Genomic DNA, 11110 nt, shown 5'->3' with positions numbered 1-11110 from the left:
ATATATATTATATATATATATATTATATATGTGTGTGTGTGTGTGTGTGTGTGTGTGTGTGTGTGTATGATTTGGTAGGCATCCCATTACTGTTCAGTTCAATAAGCATGATGTTTCTCGTCCAACTATTAACTCTGATGATTACAAGAAATTACACACACACATATAGGTGGGCAACACCAAATCAAGCATTATCATAGGCCATAGAGAGAGAATCCACTTATAAAAAGCGAAGTGCATGAAAGAAAAGTCTCTTCATGTATTACAATTACATTCCGTATACACAAGGAGAAATCTAACCTTTGAGACAGGACACTAGTTAATCTAATTCCCAAAACATAATTCTAAAAGTTGTATGGGTAACAGAAGACTCTTTTTCCGAGATGCCGATTGAATACCAATCATTAACACACACACACACACAACACACACATCCGAAGGTTAATTCAAAGTTCATATTTCGCAACATGTATAACGATTCCTTTCTCCTGGTGATATTTAGTATTATTTTTTCTTATTTTGATTAATAGATATTATATTCGTGGCAAAAAATGATTGAAGAAAATTATATTTGATTTTCAATGTGATGCTTAAGATGATCTGTGAATTTTTTTGGGTTTGGGCGAAAACTTTTTTGGAAACCTACCGACTATATCTTCAAGGATCGAGAGATTTATTGGCTTCCGCTTTTTGGATGCGATAATCACGTAAGCCTTCTAACACAGCATGAAAAGCCGAGGAGGATGAGACTGAAGGAGAAAGAAGGTTGGGAAGAGAAACGACATCGAAAGACTGGAAAATCTAACATGGCAGATAACTCCAGTGTGCAATGTTGGACTACATCGTCCAACTTTCGGAATTATGGTCGACACTTCAAATAAGGAAGATCAGGAATAAGGGAGGCGAAGGAATGAGGAAATAAGGAAGGACAGGAATGAATGAAAAGGGAGCAAAGGAACAACGATCGGTGACCAAGAGTTTGGAGCTCAACAATGATAATAGAGATAAAGGGGATTTCGAAAGAAGAAGCCACACTTAAAATAAAGAACTAAATAAGTGTTCGAAAAGGAAAACAAAGGAATTGTTAAGGCGATATTAAAATGATCTGAAACGTTATGTGTTTTCACCGAAGAGGTTTGGAATCCGTAGGTCTCCAGCTCCTGGAACGACGAGAGAAATATCATTCCCGATTGCTCCCAACGCCGTGACCGCAGGAATCCGTAGGTCTCCAGCTCCTGGAACAACGAGAGAAATATCATTCCCGATTGCTCCTTTGGAATCCGAAGGTCTCCAGCTCCTGGAACGACGAAAGAAATGTCATTCCCGATTTCTCCCAGCGCCGTGACCCCAGTATGTAAGCGAAATCCAGTCTCCAGAAGCAGTCTCCGAAATCCATCGTATCGTTTTGAAGACTTCGAAGAGAGCAGGTGGCATGTTCGAAAACCAGAGTATGTGAAGGTATAGAGTTATAGTCAACGGATTGGATGACGACGCAGACCCAGCAAAAGGAAATGAAGATAGTCCACAAGGAAGTAGCTGCCGGAATTAAATAGCCTAGAAGAGATCGTCCAGCAGGAAGGACATTGGTAATTGAATAGCCTAAAGGAGATGATCATTGAGAAAAGACTACGAGCCAAAGGCTTCTAAGCCTACACAGACAATTGAAAGGAAAATCCTCCTCAGAGGCTGCTTCCCCGGAGGAAGGCAGGTTTCCTGCCAGGCTGGGGAAGCGGGCCTGAGGATGGACCACCACAGAGGCTAGGCCAAAGGATCCCGCGATTCTGAGGGGGGGGACAGGCAGTAAACCTGCCATCCAGCCCATGGAGGGAACAATCCTCCTCAGAGGCTGCTTCCCCGGAGGAAGGCAGGTTTCCTGCCAGGCTGGGGAAGCGGGCCTGAGGATGGACCCACCACAGAGGCTTAAGGCCAAAGGATACTGATCCTGTCCAGCCCATGGAGGGAACAATCCTCCTCATAGGCTGCTTCCCGGAGGAAGGCAGGTTTCCTGCCAGGCTGGGGAAGCGGGCCTGAGGATGGACCCGCCACAGAGGCTAAAGGCCAAAGGAATCCCGATCCTGTCCAGCCCATGGAGGAACAATCCTCCTCAGAGGCTGGCTTCCCCGGAGGAAGGCGGTTTCCTGCCAGGCTGGGGAAGCGGGCCTGAGGATGGACCCGCCACAGAGGCTAAGGCCAAAGGATCCCGATCCTAAGCAGCCCATGGAGGAACAATCCTCCTCAGAGGCTGCTTCCCCGGAGGAAGGCAGGTTTCCTGCCAGGCTGGGAAAGCGGGCCTGAGGATGGACCCGCCACAGAGGCTGAAGGCCAAAAGGATCCCGATCCAATGCAGCCCATGGAGGGAACAATCCTCCTCAGAGGCTGCTTCCCCGGAGGAAGGCAGTTCCTGCCAGGCTGGGGGAAAGCGGGCCTGAGGATGGACCCGCCACAGAGGCTAAAGGCCAAAGGATCCCGATCCTAAGCACCCATGGAGGGAACAATCCTCCTCAGAGGCTGCTTCCCCGGAGGAAGGCAGGTTTTCCTGCAGGGCTGGGAAGCGGGCGGGCCTGAGGATGGACCCACCACAGAGGCTAAAGGCCAAAGGATCCCGATCCTATCCAGCCCATGGAGGGAACAATCCTCCTCAGAGGCTGCTTCCCCGGAGGAAGGCAGGTTTCCTGCCAGGCTGGGGAAGCGGGCCTGAGGATGGACCCACCACAGAGGCTAAAGGCCAAAGGATCCCGATCCTATGCAGCCCATGGAGGGAACAATCCTCCTCAGAGGCTGCTTCCCCGGAGGAAGGCAGGTTTCCTGCCAGGCTGGGGAAGCGGGCCTGAGGAAGGACCCACCACAGAGGCTAAAGGACCAAAGGGATTTTCCCGATCCTATACAGCCCATAGGAGGGAACAATCCTCCTCAGAGGCTGCTTTCCCCGGAGGGAAGGGCAGGTTTCCTGCCAGGCGGGGAAGCGGGCCTGGGAGGGATGGAACCCACCCACAGAGCCTAAAGGCCAAAGGATCCCGATCTATCCAGCCCATGGAGGGAACAATCTCCTAAGGAGGTGCCCTTCCCGGAGGAAGGCCAGGTTTCCTGAACCTAGGCTGGGGAAGCCGGGCTCTGAAGGAGACCCGCCAAACAGGATCCCGAAAGGCCAAGGATCCCGATCCTATGCCCAGGCCCATGGAGGGAAGGAACAATCCTCCTCAGAGGCTGCTTCCCCGGAGGAAAGGCAGGTTTCCGCCAGGCTGGGGAGCCGGGCCGAGGGATGGGCCCCACCACAGAGCTAAAGGGGCCAAAGGATCCGGACCCTTATTTCCAGCCCATGGAGGGAAACCCAATTCCATCCTCAGAGGCTGGGCTTCCCGGCCGGAAAGGCAGTTTCCCTGCAGGCTGGGGAAGCCTGGCCTGAGGATGGACCCGCCCAGAGGTAAAGGCCCAACGGGATCCCGGATCCTATGGGCAAAGCCCTTGGAAGGAAGAATCCATCCTCAAGGCGGCTGCTTCCCCTGGAGGAAAGGCAGGTTTCCCTGCCAGGCTGGGAAGCGGGCCTGAAGGATGGACCCGGGCCTCAGAGGTAAAGGGCCATCGGGATCCCAATTATATGCCAAGCCATGAGGGGAACAATTCTCTCAAAGGAGGTGCCAAATTTCCATGGAGGAAGCAGGTTTCCCGGCCAGGATGGGAAGCCAGGGAATGAGGAGGACCCACCACAGAGGCTAAAGGCAAAAGGATACCCTGATCCTATCCAGGCCATTGGGGGGAACAATCCTCCATCAGAGGGCTGCTTCCCCGGAGGAAGGGCCAGGTTTCCTGCCAGGCTGGGGAAGCGGGCCTGTAAGGATGGACCCGGGCCACAGAGGCTAAAGGCAAAGGATCACGAATCCCCTATGCCAGCCCATGGAGGAGAACAATTCCTCAATCCAAAGGAGGTGCCCTTCCCCGGAGGAAGGCGGTTTCCTGCCAAAGGCTGGGGAAGCCCCCGGGCATGGAGGGTAAGGACCGCCAACAGAGGTAAAGGCCAAAGGATCCTCGAATTACTATTGGCAGCCCATGGAGGGAACAATTCCCCCCTCCTCAGGAGGCTGTTCCGGAAGGAGGCAGGTTTCCTGCCAGGCTGGGGAAGCCGGGCCTGCGGATGGACCGCCACAGAGGCTAAAAGGGGCAAAGGATCACGGGACCATACGGCCCATGGAGGGAACTTACTCCTCCTAGGAGGCCCTGCCTTCCCCGGAGGAAGGCAGGTTTCCTGCCAAAGGCCTGGGGAACGGCGCGCCTGAGGATGGACCCGCACGAGGCTTAAAGGCCAAAGGATCCCGATTCGGCTAGGCAGGGCCCATGGAGGGAAGGAACAATCCTCCTCAGAGGCTGCCTTCCCCGGAGGAAGGCAGGTTTTCCTGCCAGGCTGGGGGAAAGCGGGGCCTGAGGATTGGACCCGGCCACAGAGGCTAAAGGACCAAAGGATCCCCGATCCTAAGCAGCCCATGGAGGGAAACAATCCCCTGCCTCCGAGGCTGGCCTCCTCGGTAGGAAGGCGGTTCCCTTCCAGGCTGGGGGAAGCGGGCCGCAAGGATGACCCGCCAACAGGAGTTTCCTAAAGGCCAAAGGATCCCGATTCTAAAGGGAAGCCCATGGGAGGGACCAATCCTCCTAGAGGCTGCTTACCCGGAGGAGGCCAGGTTTCCTGGCCAGGCCCCCTGGGGAAGCGGGCCTGAGGAGGACCCAACACAGAGTCTAAGGCCAAAGGATCCCGATCCTCAATGCAAGCCCTATGGAGGGAAACCAATCCCTCAGAGGCTGCTTCCCCGGAGGAAAGGCGGTTTCCTGCCAGGCTTTGGGGAGCCGGGCCTGAGGACCGGACCCACCCAGGAGGCTAAAAAGGGGCCAAAGGATCAGGGGATCCTCTACAGCCATGGAGGGGGAAAATCCTCCTGGAGGCCCTGCCTTCCCCGGAGGAAGGCAGGTTTCCTGCCAGGCTTGGGGGAAAGGCCGGGCCTGAAGGACGGACCGTCCCACCACAGAGCATAAATGCCAAAAGGATCAACGATCCTATCCAGCCCATGGAGGGGAAACCAATCCTCCCTCAGAGGCTGCTTCCCCGGAGGAAGGCAGGGTTTTCCTGCCAAGCTGGGGAAGCGGGTGGGGAAGGACGGGGACCTGCCACAGGATCGGAAAGGCCCAAAGGATCCCGATCATCTGAAAGCCCAAGGGGGGAAACAAATCCCTCCTAGAGGCTGCCTTCCCGAGGAAGGGCAGGTCCTGCCAGGTGGGGAAAGCCCGGGCCTGAGGATGGACCCACCACAGAGGCTAAGGCAAAAGGATCCCGAATCCTATCCAGCCCATGGAGGGAACCCCCAAGCCTCCTCAGAGGCTGCTTCCCCGGAAGGAAGGCAGGTTTCCTGCCAAGGCTGGGGAAAGCGGGCCTGGAGGATGGACCCGCCACAGAGGCTAAAGGCCAAAGGATCCCGATCCCTATCCAAGCCATGGAGGGAACCCAAATCCTCCTCAGGGCTTGCTTCCCCGGAGGGAAGCAGTGTTTCCTGCCAAGGCTGGGGCCAAGCGGGGCCTGAGGACCGACCGCCAACGAGGTAAAGGCCAAAGGATCCCGGACCAATCCTATGCAAGCCTTGGAGGAAGAATCCCCTCATCAGGAGGCTGCTTCACGGAGGAAGGAGGTTTCCTGCCAGGCTGGGGAAGCTGAGGGATGGACCGCCACAGAGGCTAAAGGCCAAAGGATCCCGACTTATGCAGCACAATGGAGGGAAACAATCCTACTCAGAGGCTGGCCTTCCCCGGAGGGAAAGGCAGGCCCTTTCCTGCCAGGCCTGGGGAAGGCCCCCGCCGGTGAGGATGGACGGGCCACAGGAAGGATTTACGGGGCCAAAGGATTCCCGATGGTTTTTTCCCTTTAAGCAGCCCATGGAGGGGAACAATCCTCCTCAGAGGCTGCTTTCCTCCGGCTTCCCGGGAGGAAGGCCCAGGTTTCCGGCCCAGGCTGGGGAAGGGCGGGGGCCTGAGGAATTTGACCCGGGCCCAGGAAGGCTAAAGGCCAAAGGATCCCGGATCCTAAATGGCAAGCCCATTGGAGGGAACCATCCCTAAACCTCCCAGAGGCCTGGCTCCCGGAGGAAGGCAGGTTTCCTGCCAGGCTGGGGAAGCGGGCCTGAGGATGGACCCGCCACAGAGGCTAAAGGCCAAAGGATCCCGATCCTAAGCAGCCCATGGAGGGAACAATCCTCCTCAGAGGCTGCTTCCCCGGAGGAAGGCAGGTTTCCTGCCAGGCTGGGGAAGCGGGCCTGAGGATGGACCCGCCACAGAGGCTAAAGGCCAAAGGATCCCGATCCTATGCAGCCCATGGAGGGAACAATCCTCCTCAGAGGCTGCTTCCCCGGAGGAAGGCAGGTTTCCTGCCAGGCTGGGGAAGCGGGCCTGAGGATGGACCCGCCACAGAGGCTAAAGGCCAAAGGATCCCGATCCTATACAGCCCATGGAGGGAACAATCCTCCTCAGAGGCTGCTTCCCAGGAGGAAGGTTCCGCCAGGTTTCTGCCAGGCTGGGGAAGCGGGCCTGAGGATGGATCCCACCACATTTGAGGCTAAAGGCCAAGGATCCCGAGCCTAAATGCAGCCCATGGAGGGAAACAATCCTCCTCGAGGCTGCTTCCCCGGAGAAGGCAGGTTTTACCTTGCCAGGCTGGGGAGCGGGCCTGAGGACGACCCACCACAGAGGCTAAAGGCCAAAGGATCTCCGATCTATACAGCCCATGGAGGAACAATCCTCTCAGAGGCTGCTTCCCCCCAGAGGAAGGCAGGTTTTCCTGCAGGCTGGGGAAGCGGGCCTGAGGATGGACCCAAACCACAGAGCCTAAAGGCCAAAGATCCCGATCCCTATCCAGCCCCATGGAGGGAACCAATCCTCCTCAGAGGCTGCTTCCCGGAGGAAGGCAGGTTTCCTGCCAGGCTGGGGAAGCGGGCCTGGAGGATGATCCCAACACAGAGGCGAAAGGCCAAAGGATCCGATCTATGCAGCGGGTTGGACCATGGGAGGGAACAATCCTCCTCAGAGGCTTGCTTCCCCGGAGGAAGGCAGGTTTCCTGCCAGGCTGGAAGCGGGCCTGAGGATGGGACCCACCACAGAGGCTCCTAAAAGGCAAAGGATCCCCGATCCTATCCAGCCCATGGAGGAAACAATCCTCCAGAGAGCTGGCTTAACCCCCCGGAGGAAGCAGGTTTCTGCCTGGCTGAGGAGATGGGGGCCCCTGAGGATGGACCCGCCACCAAAGGAGATAAAGGCCAAAGGATCCCAGATCCTATGCGCCCTTGGAGGAAGGAATCCTCCAGAGGCTGTTCCCTGGAGGAAGGCAGTTTCCTGCCCAGGCTGGGGAAGCGGGCCTGAGGCTGACCCGCCACAGAGGCTAAAGGCCAAATAGGATCCCAATCCGATCCAGACCATGGAGGGAACAATCCTCCTCAGAGGCTATCACTGCAGGAAGGCAGGTTTTTCCTGCCAGGCTGGGGAAGCAGGGCCTGAGGTAAGACCCCCACAGAGTCTAAAGCCAAAGGTCCCTCCTAGGATCCTATCCAGCCATTGAGGGAACAAATCCCAAATCCTCAGAGGGTCTGTCTTCCCCGGAGGAAGGCAGGTTTCCTGCCCAGGCTGGGGAAGCGGCCTGAGATGGACCCACACAGCCGGCCCCTATTAAGCCAAAGGATCCCGATCCTATCCAGCCCCAGGGACCCGGGAACAATCTCCTCAGAGGCTGCTCCCCCGGAGGAAGGCAGGTTTTTTTTACTGCCAGGCTGGGGAAGCGGGCCTGAGGATGGACCGCCACAGAGGCTAAAGGCCAAGGATCCATCCTATGCACCCTTGAGGGAACAATCCTCCTCAAGGATTTGAGGCTGCTTTCCCTGGAGGAGGCAGGGTTTTCAACAATGCCAGGCGGGGAAGCGGGCCTGCGGAGGACCCCCAACCACAGAGGCTAAAGGCCAAAGGAATCCCGATCCTATGCAGCCCATGGAGGGAACAAATTCCTCCTCAGAGGCTGCTTCCCCAAAGGAGGAAGGCAGGTTTTCCCTGCCAGGCTGGGGAAGCGGGCCTGAGGAAATGGAACCCACCACAGAGGCCTAAAGGCCAAAAGGATCCCACTATCCAAGCCCCATGGAGGGAACAATCCTCCTCAGTTGGCTGCTTCCCCCCCCGGAGGAAGGCAGGTTTCCTGCCAGGCTGGGGAATCGGCCCTGAGGAGGGACCCACCACAGAGGCCAAAGGCCCAAAGGATCCGATCCTATGCCCAGGGCCCAATTAGGGTTGCTTCCCCAATCCTTCCTCCATAAGGCGGGCCTTCCCCGGGTGGAGAAGGTGCAAAGGTTTCCCTGCCAGGCCCTGGGGAAGGGCCGTGCCTTGGAGGAAAGGACCCTCCAACTGGGGAAGGCTAAGGCCCAACCATGGATCCCGGAACCCTCCTATCCAGCCCATGGAGGGAACAATCCTCCTCAGAGGCCTGCTTTCCCCCCGGAGGAAGGCGGGTTTTCCTGCCTGGCTGGGGAAGCGGGCCTGAGGATGGACCCGCCACAGAGGCTAAAGGCCAAAGGATCCCGATCCTATGCAGCCCTTGGAGGGAAGAATCCTCCTCAGAGGCTGGCTTCCCTGGAGGAAGGCAGGTTTCCTGCCAGGAACTGGGGACGCAGGGCCTGAGGATGGACCCGCCACAGAGGCTAAAGGCCATAGGATCCCAATCCTATCCAGCCATGGAGGGAACAATCCTCCTCAGAGGCTACTTCCCCTGGAGAAGGCAGGTTTCCTGCCAGGCTGGGGAAGCAGGCCTGAGAAGGAACCCACCACAGAGGCTAAAGGCCAAAGGATACTGATCCTATCCAGCCATTGGAGGGAAAAACAATCCTCCTCAGGAGGCTGCTTCCCCGGAGGAAGGCAGGTTTCCTGCCAGGCTGGGGAAGCGGGCCTGAGGATGGACCCACCACAGAGGCTAAAGGCCAAAGGATCCCGATCCTATCCAGCCCATGGAGGGAACAATCCTCCTCAGAGGCTGCTTCCCCGGAGGAAGGCAGGTTTCCTGCCAGGCTGGGGAAGGAAGCGGGCCTGAGGATGGACCCGCCCGCAGAGGCTAAAGGCCAAAAGGTCCCAATCCTATGCAGCCCTTGGAGGGAACAATCCTCCTCAGAGGCTGCTTCCCTGGAGAAGGCAGGTTTCCTGCCAGGCTGGGGAAGCGGCCCTGAGGATGGACCCACCAGAGGCTAAAAGGCCAAAGGATCCCGATCCTATGCAGCCCATGGAGGGAACAATCCTCCTCAGAGGCTGCTTCCCCGGAGGAGGGCAGGTTTCCTGCCAGGCTGGGGAAGTGGGCCTGAGGACGGACCCACCACAGAGGCTAAAGGCCAAAGGATCCCAATCCTATGCAGCCCATGGAGGGAACAATCCTCCTCAGAGGCTGCTTCCCTGGAGGAAGGCAGGTTTCCTGCCAGGCTGGGGAAGCGGGCCTGTGGATGGACCTACCACAGTGGCTAAAGGCCAAAGGATCCTGATCCTATGCAGCCCATGGAGGGAACAATCCTCCTCAGAGGCTGCTTCTCCAGAGGAAGGCAGGTTTCCTGCCAGGCTGGGGAAGCGAGCCTGAGGATGGACGCACCACAGAGGCTAAAGGCCAAAGGATTCCGATCCTATCCAGTCCATGGAGGGAACAATCCTCCTCAGAGGCTGCTTCCCTGGAGGAAGGCAGGTTTCATGCCAGGCGGAAGTGAGCCTGAGGATGGACCCACCACAGAGGCTAAAGGTCAAAGGATTCCGATCCTATCCAACCTATGGAGGGAAAAATCCTCCTCAGAGGCTGCTTCTCAGGAGGAAGGCAGGTTTCCTACTAGGCTGGTGAAGCGGACCTGAGGATGGCCCCACCACAGAGGCTAGACGCCAAAGGATCCTATCTAGGCCACGGAGGTAAAAATCCTCACAGGCTTTCCTGCCAGGCTGTGGAAGGGAGCCCGTGGAGAGCCCCACCATAAGGAGCGGGGGATATCCGTGTTTATCAACTTAGTAAGCAGTCCGTTTTTCGTGTATCACATAAAGTTGAAGATTTTCAGGAGCAGTTCATATGCAGTACAGGAAGGCTTCAGGGAGGATATTCTTTTTATGACAGAGAGAGAGAGAGAGAGAGAGAGAGAGAGAGAGAGAGAGAGATTGTTTTACTCAACTCGAAATAGAGTCTGAATCCCAATGGAGGTGAGGTCGTCAGCAGGATTTTTAAATGGGTCAGACTTCATAACCACTCACACTGAATTGAAGGGACACAAATCTGGCGCTGCGAGTACGAATTGTCACTTTACGCGACAATGGCTTCTCAATACGAGCCATTGCACGTGATGTTGGTGTGTCCCCCACCACGGTACAGTTGTGGATAAGAAGTTGGGAGGAGAGTGGGAACTTGAACGACTTGCGTAAGTTTTTTATGCTGAATAATTGGTGGATATAGTACATTGTTCATGGTTATTTAATCTTGCTTTTTTAATGTGAAAGTTTCTTTCTTAAATGTATTTCGTCTCGCTATTATAATTTTAGTTAGACCACAGATATCCAAAACCACAGTAATATTTCAGATGCACTTCCATAATTCCACACTGGTGGGTGGTTGGCCCTTGCCGACCTCAACCATGAACAAAGTTAGATAGTCGATTGAGTTGTCTCGGTAAAATTAAGCCTATAAGAGCATTTTATTTGTGCCCACCCTGTCACAGTCATTGTGCGTCTTATGATAGATATAGTTTATATATTAAATGTCATTTTAGTGATGGCTCAGGAATGATTTACAGCTTTAATAACCACCAACCAAATTGAGAATATTATGGAAATATGTAATCTCGTTCTATTTGATATGCTTTTGAAACCAAAAATATACGGCCATGTTTACTAAATTATCAATCAATCGAGTACAAAATTTGAAGAATCTAGAATTAATTGCGATGTTATAAATATTATAAGTTAAACATTTAAGATAATATGTTCTCTTAGCTAGGCCATGGGGTCCACGGAAAACCACCCCAGCTGAGGACGACGCCATTATCAGGGCGGCTCGAGAGCAACCCTTAACCAACGCCGAGGCCATTCGTGAAGA

Source organism: Macrobrachium nipponense, chromosome 11 (genome assembly GCF_015104395.2).
Source record: "Macrobrachium nipponense isolate FS-2020 chromosome 11, ASM1510439v2, whole genome shotgun sequence".
NCBI lineage: Eukaryota > Metazoa > Arthropoda > Malacostraca > Decapoda > Palaemonidae > Macrobrachium > Macrobrachium nipponense.
Note: the sequence above shows the minus strand (reverse complement) of the source record.